Here is an 18633-nt window from a genome sequence, read left to right as displayed (position 1 = left end):
GATCATGGGTAGCTTTTTTCTAAACTATTTTGGCATCTGGGTTGTCTTTAGACCCAACCCAACCCCATCCTCTGCATGCCCATCCTTAAAACTACAATCAAACTAAAAAAAGAATTGGCCTGTGCGATAATGATGGCAAAGCTAACCAAGCCAGCTTTTAAGGGCTGTTTTGTGTTTTGTTTTGTTTTTTTGAGACAGATTCTCACTATGTAACCTTGGCTGGCCTAGAACTTGATAAACAGTCCAGACTGGCTTCAAACTCAGAGATCTCCCTACCTCTGAATAAAGCCCACCACTCTCCCTGCAAGCCAGTTTTTTCCTAACAGCAAATCTTCTCAAGTCACTAACGTAACAAGTGTGGCACACAACAATTTAAGGAAAAGTAGGACACAGTTACTGCCATAGGAATAGAAGCTAAGCAGTAGGTATTCCCCTCCCCTCTTTGCTGTTTTGAGACAGGGTTTCTCTGTGTAGCCCTGGCTGTCCTGGAACTCATTCTGTAGAACAAGTTGGCCTCGAACTTTCAGATCCGCCTGCCTCTGCCTCCTGAGTACTGGGATCAAAGGAGTGTGCCACCATGCCGAGCTTAAGCACTAAGCTCTCTCAGGTAGACTAGAATGAGGCACCAGGGAAGCCTAACTCCTAGAGCTGCTGTGATACCGAGTAGTGAAAATACTGAACATTTTATCTAGAATAGCATCTTTCACTCAAGAGTACAGGAAATCACAAACTTCACATTCCAATATGAGATCCAGTCGGTGAAAGGCTTTCATCTCTGGAGAAGATGGACTAAATAATATAACCTGTCCTCTACTTTTACACTTAAAACGCTGGGAATGCAATAATGATGATAATGATAATGATGATGATGATGATAATAATAATAATAATAATAATGGCTGAAAGATGGTTCAGTGGATAAAATGTTTGTCAAGTAAGCATGAAAATTAAAGTTTGAAGCTCTAGAACCCCCATAAATGCAGGACACTGTAGGACACATGCCTACAATCCCAGTGTTCCTTCCTGGATATAGGAAGCAGAGACAGGAAAATCCCTGGGAGCTGTGGGCCAGCAAGCCAGATAAATGCAGTAGTAAACAACTAGAGACCACATAGCCAACAAGATGGAAGTCAAGGTCAGGAGAGATGGCTCAGCAGTTAATAGAGCATGCTGCTGCTTTTCCACAGGATGAGTTCAGTTCCAGGCACAACACAGGCTCATGATTGTTACAACGCGAACACCAGGGGATCTCATGCCTCCTCTTTGGCTTCCTCATGCACCTGCACACACATGGTACACATACATACATAACTATACACACATACACACAAATCTAAATCTTAGAATCAAAATAAAAGGTAGGAGGACCAACACCCAAAGCTGCCCTCTAACATGCAATGTGGCGTGTAAATCAACACATACACAAACACATGCACACACATACATATCAAACACATCACATACAAAAGTAAACAATAGTTAAATCAAAAAGCCAAAAAGAAGGCAAAGACTTTGGACAAAGTCTGTAAGGTGAAAACCAGAAATTAAACCCAAGACTCAAGAAGTTCCTTCAGTCTGAGGATTTCTCTGACCTCAATGACTGACTACAGTCGCACTGTGATGAGGCAAAGAATAGCCAAAGCCTGTTCCTGGGTCTGATAACCATTTCCCGCCCCATCTTAATCCGGTACCCAAAGAATTACACCTTGAAAGGAAAGGGAAAGAGAAAAGAAAACAGCAAGAGAAACAGATCCATGGAAATTAAATACACGGATCACACAACAAATATGCTTATAATATTTAAAATAAAAATCATGCGGGGTGGTGATGGTGCACGCCTTAATCCCAGCACTTAGGAGACAGAGGCAGGCGGATCTCTGTGAGTTCGAGGCCAGCCTGGTGTATAGAGCAAGTTCCAGGACAGGCTCCAAAGCTACACAGAAAAACCCTGTCTTGAAAGCCCCCCCACCCCAAAATCGAGCCTTGAAATTAATAACAAAAAATATGAAACTTTCTTTAAAATGACAAAATAAAAACTTCAGGAACTAAAAACAGCAATTGGGCTGGAGAGGTGGCTCAGCGGTCAAGAGCACTGACTGTTCTTCCAGAGGTCCTGAGTTCAATTCCCAGCAACCATATCATGGCTCACAAGCACCTGTTATGAGGTCTGGTACCATCTTCTGGAACACTGGATACATAATACATAAGTAAATCTTTAAAACAAACCAACAAATAAATAAAAACTGCAATTATGGAAATTAGTGTGTAAGAGGGGCACAGTGGTGCGCTCATTTATTCCCAGCAGTAGGGAGGCACAGGCAGGAGAATCTTTATGAGTTCCTGGCCCACTTGATTTATATAGCCAGTTACAGGACAGCATGGACTGAATAAGGAAACCCTGTTTCAAAAACCAAAACCAAACAAACAAAACAAAATGAAAAGGATACAAGTGCTTAATATAAGTGTAGGAACGGAAGAGAATCAATGAAGAAATTACCCCTCTAGGAGAATCAGGCAGAAAGATCTTGAGTTCTAGGCCAGCCTGGGCCACAGAGCAAGATCCTGACTTAAAAAAAAAAAAAAAAAAAAAAAAAAAAGCAAACAAACAAAAACTGCTTGATGGGGATACAGGGTGAAAATGACTAGAACTTTACAGACTAAATCACTATTCCAAGGTCAAAGGGCTACTTAACACTGCCAAATGTAAAAGCATACACCTGTAATTTCAACACTTGACAGATAAAAATCAGGAGATCAAGATCATCTTTCCATCCATTTCAAATCCAAGCCTGGCTACATGACAACAATCAAAAGAGTCAGATACGAAGACAAGTGAAAGTAGACAACTCGCAGTTTGAAGCATGATACCCAAAAACACAAAGCAAGGACAAACACTCTTAAAAGCACTTCTGGGCCAAAGGGATCACAATTAAGAGTGAAGACAAGTTTGTCAAAAAGGTGAACGCACTAGAATTGCTTAAGCTTGCTGCCCTAAAGACACGTTACACTGTAACCAGGCTTACAGTTGAACCATGCTGTTAAATTACTTCACTGTCAAAATAGGGGTAGTTTTCAATTTCTGAGGCAGAAGACTGCCTCTAAGCAAACTTTCAGATCCCTGGATGGTGACAATGAAGGGTGACAGCCGGGTAAATGGTGTTCACATAATTCTTCCTTTTTAGAAACCAGAATTTCAGCCAGGCGGTGGTGGCCAGCACTAGGGAGGCAGAGACAGGTGGATCTCTGTGAGTTCAAGGCCAGCCTGGTGTACAAGAGCTAGTTTCAGGACAGCCAGGGCAGTTACACAGAGCAACCCTGTCTCAAAAAAAAACAAAAATAAAAAAGAAACCAGAATTTCCTCTTAAAGGCATTAAGACTTCAACTTCAAAAGGTAATTGGGCTGTCCTACTTTCAAACCCGTAGGTATTATTCACAGCTCATCTTAGGATCAAATCGAAATACACAAGCTGCCTTTATTTCAACTCAATTCCTTCTAACAAGGAAAGCTAACCAGATTCCTTTCAAATATTTCTGAAGCAGTACCCTCCAAACCATTTTATTAGTTTGTTCGTTTATCCTGCTTTGGTTTCTGACAGTCTTGATGCAGGCCAGGCTAGACTCCAACTGACAGACTCCCAACCTCCCTCCTCCAACGTTCATGGACATGATTTCAGGATTGCCATGCTGAGCTTCTCCAAATGGTGTTTCTGGGGACACATCAATAAATCAATTAACGTTACCAACCAAACCTGTCTCACAGGTTTACATACAAGAAGTCACGGTAAATCCTAAACCACAGATTCATATTAGGCTTTCGTGGCTCCTACTCTAGACTTAACCAATCAGACTAAGGGGTAAGGTACAAGATCTGTATTTTAAAATCTTGTTTTCCTCTAAGAAGCACTTCCACGAACAATAGGTCTCCCCTTCCCTCTCCGTGGACTGACATTCCAAGGGGCACCAACTCTCAAATAAGACATCCCAACTATCGGTCTTAGTCCTAACAGGCACACCGCCTTGTTTCCTATCAGAAGAGAATGTGCGGGGCACAGCGATTGGGGACATAGCAACAACACGTAACAAATGTGCTTCCCATCCCGCAACTACACTCTGGGATTCAACGATTCTCAATCGAGCATGCCACGTTTTCTAAGACGCGTGGAGCGGTTCCGAGTACAACACAGGCGGCTGCTTACTTGAGGCCCGGATAACTTCAGCTAACAGAAAAGGGCTGAAAGCAGCAAGAGGCCCGGCGAGGAAGAGAGGGCCGGAACCTCCCACCTCTACCCCCACGTCGTCCGCAGGCTCCCGCGGATCCGCTCAGGGTGGCCACCGCAAACTCCCAGCCCAGGAGCTTCAGGATACCGGGCACGGACAAGAAAGCGGGCTGAAGACGAGTCTGGGCCCTAACCCTAATTCCGGCCATAGTTCACCCTCGCCTCGGCCAAAAAGCCTGGTTTCGCCTCCCGGCACGGACCCAGGCCGCACTCACCTCCCAGAGCGCGGGAGGAGAGCCTCCCTCACCTCCGCGGCGTCTAACCCAAACCGCCGCCGCCAAGGCCGCTCGCTCTTAAAAAAATAGGACAGAAAGACAGAAAGGACAACGGTTTAAAGCAAGCGAGCAGACTTTGCTTTTGTATTCCTTTTGACCCTTCGGGGCTTCCTCTTCCTCACCGCCACAACAAATTTCCTCCCCGCTTCCGGCAGCGCAGCCCAATCAACGGCGGCCTCCCGCCCCCGAGCGCCTCGTGGAAATCCGGTGCTCCAACACCGGATGGAGAGATTTGATTGGGCCGTTCGCCCTTCGGCAAGGCGATTAGCCGGTTCATTCCAGGGTGGCGGGCCGAACCGCGGGCTCACGTGACACGATCCGTGGCCGATGATTGGCTGCCTGAGAGAGAGGGCTTGCCACCGAGGAAGGGGCGTTTCCTAGGGGACTGAGGGAGGGCCCGGGCGGTGCGAAGCGGGGGTGGGCCCTGCGCGTAATGGCTGTGCCGTGTCCTCGCGTCCATCTTTACCGCTCTCTTGGACCTGTCACAAAGGAGTCGCGCCGCTGTCGCTGTCCCCTCCCTCCGGTGGGCCCGGGAGCTAGTGAAAGTCAGTGCCACAGCCCAACCTCGCTGCTCTGGGAAGCCCCTGAGGGACGTGGCCGGGGAGGGAGCCTACGGGCTAGGGACGTCTGTGAGGGAAGGGAGCAGCCGCTAGAGCCTGGGTCGGAGAGAGCGGACTGGGGCCGCGACCGGCTCGGGGCTGGGGTCTGGGAGAGGGTGACGCCTGGCAGAACCTGGGAAGCAGCCGGCACGTTCTCCGCCGAGGCCCGCGCTGGAGGCGCCTGAAGCGGTTCCTGGAAGAGGGTGTTTCCCTTTGGGGGATCTTGCCTGGAGGAGGTCCTGGGGTCACCCTTCCGACGAGACTGCGGCTGAGCGGGCCCAGGTGAGAGGCAGGTACCCCCTGGCGAGGCTCCCGACGTGGGGGAACGCACCGTCCGGGCTGCTCGGAGCGGAAGGGGTCGAGGGGCGCACGCCGTGGGCGGGGGATCCCTTTTGGGGAGTTTGCGTTTCAGCGGGGAGCGGACTTCCCCTGGGGAGGTCTGGCGGTGCCTGGGGTGGAGGGTTCTACGTGGTGGAGAGAGGCTGGGGAGAGTTCTGCGCCGTTCCGAGAGGCTGGAGGCGGGAGCCAGACCTAGCGGATTCTCCAGTTCTCGAGGCCTGAGCTAAAATTTGGGTAAAAGCCCGGGGAGGCAAGATTTCTGGGCAGCTCTTTCCATTGGAAAGCCCGAGTTCGGGATAGTAAGCGGAAACGGGAATAGGCACGGTTCTTCCCTCTCTCCGGAGACTGACCAGGTGTCCTAGACGAAGGATTCTTCTGCCTCTGGGCTCAGCGCCAGAGTGGGACGCGGGAGTCGTCCACCAGCACCCCCTGCGAGCCTCCAGATTTGGCATCGCTTCCTGTCTGCTGTCTGCCTCGCTCTCCCCGTTCTCACAGGAGACCTAGGTAGAGCTGCCGGGCTGAACCGCTGAGGAAGTCCTGTGTAGACGTCGTCTGAGTGAGGCTGTGTCCCCTGGAGTGTTGTACTTTGAACTTTTCAAAGTTGGCAGTGTCTGTTATTGCCTGGAGTAGTGTCCTGTAGTCTCCCAGGTCCCTCACTTATCATCTGCTTGTCCTTGGTTGAAGTGACTTAACAGCTTAAATAATCAACGCTGTGTGTGAAAGTCTGGTAACGCGACGGATTGCTGTTGAGAAATAAAGTGTTTTCTAATCTGTAAGATCGTTGGTGTGAGAGTTTGCATAAATGCAGGTGTCGACTTCCTAGAGCGCTCTGAGAACCACACCTTACAGAATGCTTCAAGGGTTACAACTTAGGTGATGTTAGTCTAAGTCCTGATTTCAAGCCCTGCTTCCTTGCCATGAAGAGGTTTCCAGGTTTTGTTTGCGGAGTTTTAATTTACTTTCAACTTTTCTTGGTGCTGGTAGGAGCTAGCACTTCCTTCAGGAAGTTTTTCTCCAAGAAATTTGTTCTCCATATTGAAGGCCCACTTCGTGTCTGTATTTCTGGCTTTAGGATGGCTACAGGTAGTTAACGCTATGCTGGCTCCCTTGATTGTAATTTGTAAATAAGCCTGCGGTTTGCCTTCCATGAATTCTGCCTGTGGTACCTACAGAGTATAGATTACAAGGCTCTTTTGATTTTTCACTTTCTGTAGAGTTTGCACTTCTTGGGGTGATAACTTGCTTTGTAGGTTCCTGTTATTATGGGTTACAATAATAAGATAAGAACCTATGCCAGTATGTGACACTTCACTAACCTTGGTTTTGTGGTACTTGTTAGAGCTGTTTTGTTAGGGCTGGTGTCCCAGAATTTAGGGATTTATTTGTGTTTTTGTTGTTGTTGTTGTTGCCTTTTAAAAATAGGCTTTAAAAGAAAAGTTGGCCAGAATTCCCTGCTTTTAATCTTACATTTCACATTTGTTGTTTTGTTTACTGAGGTGATTTTTGTGGAGCATCCTGATTTCCCAGGATACATAGTGTGTGGGGCTTCTGCTTAGTATCCTTGTAAGTTCTGCTTTTTGCTTTTTTTTTTTTTACAGGACTTTCATTTTTTTTTTTTAGACTCAGTGTTTTTAAGCTATTGATTATATAAAGTATTCCATCATGGCTTATGTAGATTTTTATGCTTAGTCAGCTAAATAGCTTCTTTTAGCATCAAGGGGAACAAAAAGCTTAGCATTGTACATAATAGTGTGTTTTTCTGTACTGAATAGGGAACAAGCAATTCTCTCAGCTCTGAAGTATGATTAGCAAGGTTAGCAATAGTAGCTGTGTTTCTGAAGTGTACTTACAACAATCTGTTTAAACTCATGGAGATTAAATTCATGTTCAAGGATTATATAATTTTTTTCTAACTTTTTTCTGATAATGAAATTTTTTTTTTTTTGAGACAAGGTCTTACTACGTATTCTTAAACTGACCTGAAACCGGTGGTCGTCCTGCCTCAGCCTCCTGTGTGCTGGGACTGCAGGTGTATACCATACCTAGGTTTTTTGTTTGTTTGTTTGTTTGTTTTGAGACAAGGTCTCCTTATGTAACTCTGGCTGGCCTGGAACTCAAAGAGATCACCTGCCTCTGCCTTCAGAGTGCTGGGACTAAAGGTGTGCAACACCTTATCCAATGAACTTGAATTTATGATGGAGAATCACCTTGAAGGTTTTAGAATACAACTTTCTTTGATACTCTAAAATCTGTGTAGCTTTAAAATATTATTAAGAATTGTTTAGAAAATTTAGTAAACAAAATTTAAAAGGATTTTATTTTTAAAGTTTGTAATTATGTGTATGTGGAAGAGAAATAAGACATGTGTGCGGGTGCTTCTGGAGCTACAGGTGCTGATCCTCTGGAGCTGGAGTTTTATTAGGCAGTTGTGAGCCTGTCTCTGTTAGGAACAAAACTTGGGCGCTCTTAAGCACTGAACTATCTCTCCAGGCCTGTTAGGAATTCTTGAAAATGGTGATCTTTATTATAAAATATTAAATGGGAATTTTTCTGTATTTTAGGGTCAGATCCTTGTAAAGTAAAACTTAATATTAATCATGAGATTCTAAGTGTAAGGGGGAAGTAAGCAGGCACCACCAATGACCAAATGAACCAGTAATCAATTTCAATCATTTGGGTGGGAGTGGGGGTGGTTGTTTTCTTCTTTTTTTTAAATTTTTATAAAAATACTATTTATTATGTATACAATATTCTATTTGTGTATATCTCTGAAGACCAGAAGAGGGCACCAGACCTCATTACAGATGGTTGTAAGCCACCTTGTGGTTGCTGGGAATTGAACTCAGGACCTTTGGAAAGGCAGGCAATGCTCTTAACCACTGAGCCATCTCTCCAGCTCCCCTCCTTCTCCTTCTCCTCCTCCTCCTCCTTCTCCTACTCCTCCTCCTTCTCCTTCTTTTCATCCCTTTCCTTCCTTCCTTCCTCCTCCTTCCTCCTCCTTGCTTTTGGCATTTTCAAGGCATTTGCCAAGTTGAATGCATTTTTTTTTTCTGGTACTCAAATTTAAAAATTGAAAAGCTGAATAGTCAGGAAGTGGTGAATGCCAAAACCTGGGCCACAGCCCTTAGGAAACTTTTAGTGGAGCAAAAGAGTGTGTATTTTCCTCCTAGAGCTGGAGTTACAGGCACTGGTGAGCCAAGCAACATGGGTGCTGGGTCTTCTGCAAGAGCAGTGTGTGATCTACTGCGGAGCCACCTCTCCACACCCTGTTTGCCTGCCTTTTTTGTATGAGCTTTTGAGAAATAGAAAATATTTAAATAGCAAGAAGTTGATGTAAAGAATTCAGTAAGGAATGACCTCTGCATGCAGCTTTCCCCCTGCTTGAAATTACAGCATCCAGGCATAATTTCACAGGTCCTGTACACTTCAATTAGAAGGTTTAACATTTCTTACTCAGCAAGTGTATTACTCCTCTGTAGTTTATGTTTCAAAGTTGGTTTTTTCTTACTTCTACCTCCTAAAGAATTAAGTTTCCTCTCCTTTGTTCACTGAATGCAGTATCCTCAAAATATGACCCCAACTCCACCCTTCCTCATGGGAAATAGAGCTCCTTTATTCAGTCCTTACTGCTTCGTCATTGTTCGTAGCTACAGATGCCTATGAACTTCATATTAATAACCTTCCAAGGCATGGTTTTTTGGGGGGGGGGGGTGTTTTGGGGTTTTTTTTTTTTTGTCTCTTTTTTGGTTTTTTGAAACAGGGTTTCACTGTGTAACAGTCCTGGCTGTCCTGGAACTTGTTTTGTAGACCAGGCTGGCCTCAAACTCACTGAGATCTGCCTGTCTCTGCTTCCGAAGTGCTGGGATTAAAGGTGTGTGACACCATGGCCCAGCTCAAAGTCAGTTTTTAAAGCTCGCTAAGATACTGTATTTGTTAACTCAGACTAAAGCAATTAGAATTTACTGCAATTGGACTGGGGATATGATTCAATGGGCAAAAGCATTTGCCATAGAAGCTTGAGGACCTAAATTCTACTCTCCATAACCCATGTAAAGCCATGTGCAGTGGGGTGAATCTATAATCCCAGTGCTCTTACATGGAGGTAGGAGGCAGAATTGGTAGGATTTTCAGAAGCTGTCAAACTTGGTGTTCATGGCAAAACAAGAGACTGCCTCAAACAAGATAGACTGCCTCAAACAAGATAAGAGGCAAGGACCAAGGCCTAAGGTTGTCCTGATGTCCACATATATTCTGTGGTGCATGTGCCTCTAATCACATGTGAACATGAACACAGATTTTTTTTTTCCAAAAGATTTTTATTGTAGTCTGTAGTACCTTTTTTCTCTTAGGTGGTCTGTCCTGGGACACTTGGCACCAATACAAAACTTCTCACCTATGAGGTACATAATGTGGATTCCTACAGAGGATTCTTTCAGAAAGGATATTGGGGTGCAACATCTTCTGTCTCAAAATAATTTGCTTTTCCATTGGTTTTCTGATCCTTGTTGTTTTCATTAAACTTACTGTTTATAGCTTTATCAATTTAATTTTTAAGTCCTGTTAACCTTTCACTGTGTGGTTTTTAATTTCTGAATTTTTAAAAATTTATTTTTGTGCTGGGCGGTGGTGGTGGATGCCTTTAATCCCAGCACTCTCGGGGAGGCAGAGGCAGGTGGGTCTCTGAGTTCGAGGCCACCCTGGTCTACAAAAGCTAGTTCCAGGACAGGCTCCAAAGTTACAAAGAAACCTTATCTCGAAAACCCAAAATAAAAATTTATTTTTGTTCTCTGAGTGTGCATATATGTGTGGAGATCAGAGAGCGACTTTTTTTTCTCTTTCCACTCTTATATGGATTCCAGGGATTAAACTCAGGTGACCAGGCCTGTGTGGGAAAGTGTGCATCTTTAGCCACTGAGCCATCTCACTGGTCTGCACGGGGATCCTGTGAGAGTGTGTTGCAATGCAGTTGCTAGTGCTGTTTTATAGTCTTCTAAGAACTTGCCCATACAGAGATACTTCAGTATGATTAAGTTCCTTTTCAACTAGAAAACTGGTGGGACCAACAGTCTCCTTCTAGTGGCACTCTAGTTTTATCCATAGGCTCTGTTAGGGCGTTAAGTGTATTATGTATTGCTGTCCTTCATCCCTAACTCCTGCTCCCTTTGACAAGAGTATACAGACATTTTTCATCTTTGTTCAATACCTGGTATATTGAATGGTGACATCACAGTTTTTAAAACTTTATTTTGTAAATGTTTTCTGTTTTTAAAAATATTTTACTACTTTCTAGTTTTACAAATTTTAGAATAAATTCACCTAGGTATTTATAACTCCACCTATTAGATCTGATGGGTATACAGCTGTGTGTACAGTCAGGAGTTTTAGAGACCATTTTAAACAGGTATTATTAAGGAAATTTTTGCCACTTGTGCCACTTATATCTTTATTTACTTTTCTTAATAACATTGGGTTTTTTCAATAAAAAATATTTTCCTTAAAACTTTGGATAAAATAGCAATATTCTTCCTATTATTAGGTCTTCTGGGGTGAAACCTTCAAGTAATCAAGAATATTAAATTTGAGCCGGGTAGTGGTAGGTAGCACATGCCTTTAATCTCAGCTCTTGGGAGGCAGAGGGAGGCAGATCTTTGTGAGTTTGAGGCCAGCCTGAGCTACAGAGTGAATTCCAGGACAGACTCCAAAGCTTCACAGAGACACCCTGTCTCGAAAAACCAAAAAGAAAAGGAATATTAAATTTGTTTTTCTCTCTTCTTCTGCAGCCATCATTAGCACTTACCTTAGTTTTTACTTGGAATTTCCTTTTTACATTTAAGGCAGATATTTTTCATCCTTAAGACTTAATCGAAGGATATTTCCTGTTTGTTTTTTCTATTCTGAAAAGTCCTTGTTCTAGTCAAGACCTAAATTTTATTTTTATTATTTACTTAAATGGGTTTTTTTTGCCTTTGTATATGTGTGTAGTGTGCATGCATATGTGTATTATTATCTGGCCATGTGTGTTTGCGCATGCATGTGGAAACCAGAGGTTGACATTGTCTTAATTATTTAAGGCAGAGTCTCTGGCTGAGCCCAGAGCTCATCTCTTCAGCTAGTCTAGCTAGCCAGCTTGCTGTGGGGATCCCATCTGCCTCCCAAGTGCTGGTGGTCCTCCATGTCTGTCCAGCATTTATGTGGGTCTTCAGGATTCAACTCCAGTCCTCACACTTATACAACAAGCTTTCTACCCATTGAGCCACCGTCCCAGCCAGTTTGTTGTTTTTTTATTCATTTTTTGATTTTTCAAGATAAAGTGTCTCTTGGTAGCCCTGGCTATCCTAGAACTTGCTCTATAGACCAGGCTGGCCTCAAACTCAGAGATCTGCCTGCCTCTGCCTCCCAAGTGCTGGGATTAAAGGCATCACCACTACATCCAGCCAGTTTTCTTTTTTAACTCATGTTTTGCATGCTAAAAGGTTTTGTCTTTTTTCCTTGGTGATGGTCAGGCCGGGATTGAGCTCTGTTATTCTTTCTGCCGTAGTCTCACCCTTCTCATACGAGTTTTTGACACCAAATGTTACTGCCGTTGGATTAGACACTTTCCATGTTTTAGCTGAAAAATTTTCCAGGTACTCCTTCAATTCAGCCAGAGAGATGACCTGATTTTCTCCAAAGATGTCCTTTCTTACACCAACCTCAGCACACAAGGGAAGAATCATCTTGTGCTTGTCCCAGCCTCTTGAAGGTTATAGTCTATGGGATAATAGTCCCCTGTGTAACTCAAGCCTCAGATGCTCTCATCAGCACTACTGCTGACATAGTTTTGGATACTTGAGTGACATATAAAAATACCTTATCGATGCTGCCTTTCCCATTGGGTGTAAAGTGAAATTCCAACAAAATTCAATCTACAGCTCTTGATATTGAGATTGACTCCCCAGGTCTCCTATAGATACCAAAATTTATAGATATTAAAACTCCCTTATCTAAGATGACATGTTTGCCTATAACCTACATGTCCCCTCCTCTCAACTTTAAGCCATGTCCATATTACTTATAATACCTCATAAAATATATATGCTGCATAAATAGTTGTTAATCACATATTGTTTAAGGAATAATAGCCTATGAGCAACCAATACATGGTTATCACATTTGATTATTAGATTTAATTGTCAATTCGACACAACCTAGAACCACTCCAGTGTCAATGAGGGATTGTCCAGATCAAGTAGGTCAGTGGGAATGACTGTAGGGTAGTGACTTTTTTATGTTGATTTATGTGGGAAGACCCAGTCTGAAAGTGGGTGACACCGTTTGCGGGGCTTGGGGGAGCTGATCATGCTATTCATGCATTCATTGCTCTGTGCTCCTGGTTATCGGATGTCATAGGACCAGTTCCCTCAAGCTCCTGTCTCTGTGACGTCCTTACTATAATGAACTCCCGCCTGTGAGCTGGACCTGTGAGCCTAAAGAAATCCCCCCTCCCAGTTTGCTTTTGTTGGGGTCCTTTTTATCACAGCAACAGAAAAGAAATTCAAGCCTTTTTTTCTTTCAAATATCTATAGTTAGTGGACTATGGAGATGGAGGACTATTTCAGACTCCCCTTTTCTCCTCCAACAGCATAACAAATGCTCTAGAGCTTTAATACTATAAGTAATTTTTTTAAAAAAATCTTTAGGAGACCTGGAGAGATAGCTCAGTGGTTAAGAGCATCATTGGCTGTTCTTGCAGAGGATATGGGTTCAATTCTCAGCACCCCCATAGTGGCTCACAGCCATCTGGAACTCCAGTTCTAAGGGATCTGACTCCTGGCTGGGCACAGACACATGCAGGCAAAATACCCTTACACATAAAATAAAGCAAAAAAGGCAAAAACTTTGGGTACTTTCTATTTCAACTGGCATGTGTGATCTTAAAATATATATGCATTTATCTTATTGCAGTACTAAATTTGTTTTCCTCCATCTAACCTCAATAATTAAAGAAATTATGTTCTTTGGGTATCCTAAAAGATATTTTCAAAGGAAACTTATTTCTGTGTAATGTATCCTGTATTTTTCTTTTCTTCCTCTGTGGTTTCTGCAAGTGCCCTGCTGGAGATGTAGTGTTCAAAAAAACTCAGCATTGAAATAGTTAAGGTTTGCATGACACATATAAATTTAGCTCCTAAAAATATTGGTCTGACTAGTGACAGGTATGCTGAATTATTGGGGGTTTTCTAAAGTATGTAATTTTTTTCAAAACATTTTTAAAAATGAAGTGTGGTGGATATAATGATGGACAAATTTGTGGTAAAGCAAACACAAAACGCTACTGGTAGACTGTGTGGTAAGTACATAGATGCTGTTTACAGTGCACTAGTCCCCCTTGCTGTATGCTTGAAAGTGTTCATCATAAAATAAGATGTTGCCAGAAGCCATTGCTTGAGACACACTATACTGAGAGAATCTAAAAACATCTTCTAATGAGAGAAAATCGCTGAAGCAGCATATAATATGACCTTTCATGCTGCTTGGTTTAGCCTTGAGGGGTGAAGGGCTGGAAAACATCCTGTGTCTTGTAACACTGTTTTGGAATGGTGGGGTAAAGATCACATTAGTTGGCATTTTGTTTTCTGTCCTTATGATCATTCATTTAACCAGCTTCTCCATTCTGGACAGTGTTGGAAAAGTTCTTTCTGTCATGTGCTTAATAACTAAATGCAAGCAAATATTTGAAAAGATGAATCACTAATTCCTGGACCATTTGTTAGAGAGGGTTAGACCAGCTGGCCAGAACTTCCGTGGTGAGCTGGCTTTAAGAGTAGAGTCTTATGTTTTTTACTGACTGTGAGACAGAAGCTCACTGATTTAACACAAAATTTACGATTTATTAAGATCTACTGAGCTTGTTGGTTTTCTTTTCTCCTCATAGGAATATTGAATACCTTAACTGTATAAAGGTCTGACTAGTGACAGGTATGCTGAATTATTGGGGGGTTTTTAAAGTATAAAAAAATCTTCACTTTAAAGATATGCATTTGCAAATGCCATATTGTCTATAATTATCGTCTTGCAGCAAAACAGTATAAAGTGGTTAATGGTTCAAATTCTTGTCATTAAGATGGTGAGAAAAATATACTAAGCATTGATACTCAGTGATAAGAATCCTCTCTGACTCAGTTGAGGATTGCCCAGTCACAGTTATAATAGTTGTGCATACTTAAATAATGATCAGGGTTTTGTCCTTATTTTTTGTTTATGTTTGGTCTTAAAGTTGACTTTTTGAGCTAATGGTGGAAAGATAATGTTGGCCAGGTGGCGGCCGTGGCGCACGCCTTCAATCCCACCACTTGGGAGGCAGACGCAGGAGGATATCTGTGAGTTCGAGGCCAGCCTGATCTATAAGAGCTAGTTCCAAGAGAGTCTCCAAAACTACTGAGAAACTCTGCCTCGAAAAACCAAAAAGAAAAAAAAAGATAATGTTGAAGTTTATAGTGTTAAAAGTGTATTGCTTTTATATAAACTGTAGTTTTCTCAAACTCTGGGTAATAGTACCCATAAACAGGATACCATCTACTTTCTTTATGATGTTTTACAGGGTAGAGCTGATGAAAAATACTATATGGAGCTGTTTTTATTGTTTTTCACTAATTAAAATGTTTTATTATGAAATTTTTATACATTCGTATTGGAGCTCTCCTTCACCCCCACCATTTTATAGGTATGACTATTTCCTAATGGCTATTTTGGCCGTCATCTCCAAGCATTTAAAAATAATCTTTATTTTTCTGGAAGGAATATTGATATATTTGACCTCACAAGAATCACTACTTAGTATTTCAGTCTGCCCCATAATTCTTTCAGTAGATGCCAGGTTCTGTGCCAGGAACTAACAGTGATTTCCAGACTTGGCTGGCATCAGAATCACCTAGGGAGCTTTTCAGTAGTCACAGGCTTGGGCCACATCCTAGAAATGTGAATTCTGACTCTTTGGAGTTACTGTGAGGTAAGAATTATTACTGTCTTCCTCTTTGTAAAGTGTATCATTGTCAGATTCATTAGAGTGCCTGACAGTAAGCAGAGCAGAGCTGGGACTTGTATCCAGGACTGTCTGACTGTGATGTCCATGTACTGTGCTTGTGCTTCAAGTGGCCTTTGGTATCCTGTGCAAAAGCTGTAGCTGGAGATACTGTCCTGAAACAGTGGTCCTTGGCAATGGAACACATACTGCCTCTTTCCTTTAGAGACAAAGCAAAGTTGTTTGAAGTGTAATTGTTTACCTTCTCACCGAATAACCAGTAGTCTTTCCAATGAAAGCATGTCATGGTAGCTCCCACTTCTAAGGATGAAGCTATGCATTTGTAGTACTGAATGAAACTGAAGGAGTTTATACATTGTACATATGTGTGCCGTGGCTGTAAGCCTAAAGAATATGGCCATTTCACAAACTCTTTAAAGATAGTTTTTTCTTTGTATGTTTTTGCTCTAATTTTTTCTTTATGTTTCATAAGTGATCTTCTGTGTAACATTTCATGGCTTCTACCACCTACACCACACCTGGTCACTATAGCTTTTTGTTTAAAAAAAGAAGAAGTCTCTAGTGGGCATAGTGCTGCACATATTTAATTATAGCAATTGGGAGGCAGCGACAGGAGGGTCTCTGTGAGTTCAAGGCCAGCCTGAGTTCCAGAACAGCTAGAGCTACATAGTGAAACCCTGTCTAGATAAAACAAAACAATAAATTAATTAAAGCAAAGGAAGAAAAAGTCTCTCTACTGTTAAAATAATTGAAAACTTTAAAAAATCTGTTTAACTAGGCTGGTAGCATTATGCCAATATTCATAGCTTGGGGGACTGAGTCGGAGAATCACACAAGTCAGGAATTCAATGCCAAACTGGGTCTGGACAGCTTAGTGAGATTATTTATAAACAAATCACACCACCCTTCCCAACAAAATACACTCCATATCCTTCCTAAGAAATTTATAGTGGACACTGTTTTCTGAATTATTGAAGGCAGTGACTCAAAATGCACTTGACCTCAATTTAGAAATAGAAAAAAAAAACTTTTAATTTTTCCCTTCTTACTTCAAACTTAGTCGGGCTTTAAAAATGCCTGCATGTATGTAGTATCTTCACATCACTTTGAAATTATACTAAATAAAAAAATCTACACTAAGGAATTAATTATTCTAAACATATACAAGCCTTAGGAAAATAATTTAGATAGAATGAAGTCTTAAGTTGTTGAGACCCAACAAGCTGCCTTCTTCATGGGTACTTTTAACATTGTTCTTTTCTCTTTTTAAAGATATATTTATTATCTATGTTAGATGTGTTTACCTGCATGAGTTTATGTGCACCATATTGCTTGCAAGAACCCTTGGAAACCAGCCTTCTGAGTGCTGGGATTGAAGGCGTGCACCACTACCTCCTGGCTACAATAGGGCTGTTAACCTCTGACCTGCCTCTCCTGCCCCTCAGTATTGTTTCTTGTAAATGATGCTTAATAACTTTATATCTTTTGTTATTAAAGTATAATGTCTCCCCCCCACTCCCACCCCGGACTTAAACTACTTTAACATTCTGAGATCATTATGTGTTATTTTTAGTACCAGATTGTTTCCCTTGCTCAGGTGTGCCTTCCTAGTTTAATGTTTCTGGTTAGACTAAAGCTGTTTGTATCTTGTGTCCCATTCTGTTTTCCATGCCAATGATGTGTAAAGACTTTAGAGCATTAGAGAAGCCAGTGAAATCTTTTCTGCTCTGCTGACATTGAGCTTGGCCATGGGCTCTGACTGTTGTGAGAAGGCAGTTTAAATTAGCATTTCTGTGGGGGACTGTGTTTCCTTAAAGAACCCCCTGTGTTGGATCTTGGACCATGCCTTCCAGCAACCCCAAAATGTTAGTAAATTTAGCCACAGATGTTTATACCATAATGTGTCAGAAACAAGAGTAAACTGAAGTATATTTCTATAAATGGTAAGATAGCTCTGTGTACACTGCACAGGCAGTTGCTGAACGCCGTGTCTTATACTAGTAACCCAGCATTCAGGGGGCACATGAGGATCTCTGTGAGTCCAGGTCAGCCTGAGCTGTATGCTGAGTTCAGACTAGCCTGGGCTTCAGAGATGCTGTCTCAAAAAATAAAACGTCAAAGAATAGTTATTTGTGGCCTCAGATAAAAGAGAAAAACTAATTTGCAATGCCTAATAATTGATATCAAAGTAGGAGATTATAACAAGGATTATTGGACAGGAAGGGCCAAAGCATGAGCTCACATATATAACAGTGTCTTGCTATATAACCCATGCTGGCTTTTAAAACTCACATGTCCTTATTCCTAACGCATGGGGTTGCAGAGGCAGGCAGATCTTGAGTTCTATGAATTCGAAGCCAGCCTGGTCTAAAGCAAATTTCAGGACAGTTACAGAGAAACCCTGTCTCAAAACCCAAAAAACAAACACAAACCTCACAATCCTCTTGCCTCAGCCTCCTAAGGGCTAGAAGTGCAGTCATGTGCTTGCTGATAGGCCTGGCTTAGAGCATGTATTCTTAAAGGTCACTTGGTCTTTTTCAGAAATCAGCCTAATTTATAAAACCCCTTTAACTTAGTAAAGTTATTTCTAGTTTCTTTCTTCTTTGTCTGTTAAGCATTGAAAACTCTTGATTATCTACTCTCGAGAGGGAATTTTACCCTGGCCTTCATAGTAATAGGAATGTAATACAGCTTTTGTGAGTTTAGTGTATGTTTTGTGTTAAAAACCTATTTGCAGCTGAGTCCTTATGTTATTTTCTTACCTATATATTCAGTTACTTCCTTGTAATTATGTATGTATGTGTGTACATGTGTGTACGATGTGGGGGGGGGGGTAAACATTTGGCCTTCTCTACAAGCTGCCGTGAGGTTCTGTTGGGTCTGCCCACCTTTCTGAATGATACACCTTCTTTTTTCTGACTCTTCTGGACACTGGCGAGAGCCAGTGCTTTCTGGTAGTTTAAGTTTTCTTAGTCTTTCTCAAAGTCTCTCTTCCCACTGTGTAGTTGATTTCCATGTCAATATAACTCATATGGCATGGGTATTTTTCCTTCTCCATTCTTTTCTCCCTTGAAGTAGCCACTGAGATTTACAGGTTGTCTGCCCTAGGTTTTTTCTTTTAA

General features: G+C 42.1%; 2 protein-coding genes across 5 annotated transcripts in view; one reads left to right on the top strand and one right to left on the bottom strand.

The window, feature by feature from the left end:
• Positions 1–4971, bottom strand: part of Psme3ip1 (proteasome activator subunit 3 interacting protein 1) — a 32354-nt gene extending 27383 nt beyond the window's left edge. For 2 of the 3 annotated variants that reach the window (XR_005283312.1, XM_042054226.1), the window contains exon 1: positions 4493–4927. The gene's annotated coding sequence lies outside the window, so the exon portion shown is untranslated. Of the gene's footprint in view, positions 1–4492 lie in introns of all 3 variants that reach the window. The other variant, XM_038312603.1, reaches the window with a different exon arrangement.
• Rspry1 (ring finger and SPRY domain containing 1) overlaps positions 4944–18633 on the top strand; it is a 51568-nt gene continuing 37878 nt past the window's right edge. Inside the window, exon 1 of one of the 2 annotated variants that reach the window (XM_038312595.2) lies at positions 4944–5433. The gene's annotated coding sequence lies outside the window, so the exon portion shown is untranslated. The remainder of the gene's footprint in view (positions 5434–18633) is intronic. The other variant, XM_038312596.2, reaches the window with a different exon arrangement.

This window comes from Arvicola amphibius, chromosome 15 (assembly GCF_903992535.2).
Source record: "Arvicola amphibius chromosome 15, mArvAmp1.2, whole genome shotgun sequence".
Taxonomy (NCBI): domain Eukaryota; kingdom Metazoa; phylum Chordata; class Mammalia; order Rodentia; family Cricetidae; genus Arvicola; species Arvicola amphibius.
Note: the sequence above shows the minus strand (reverse complement) of the source record. Positions and strands in the feature narration are given on the sequence as shown.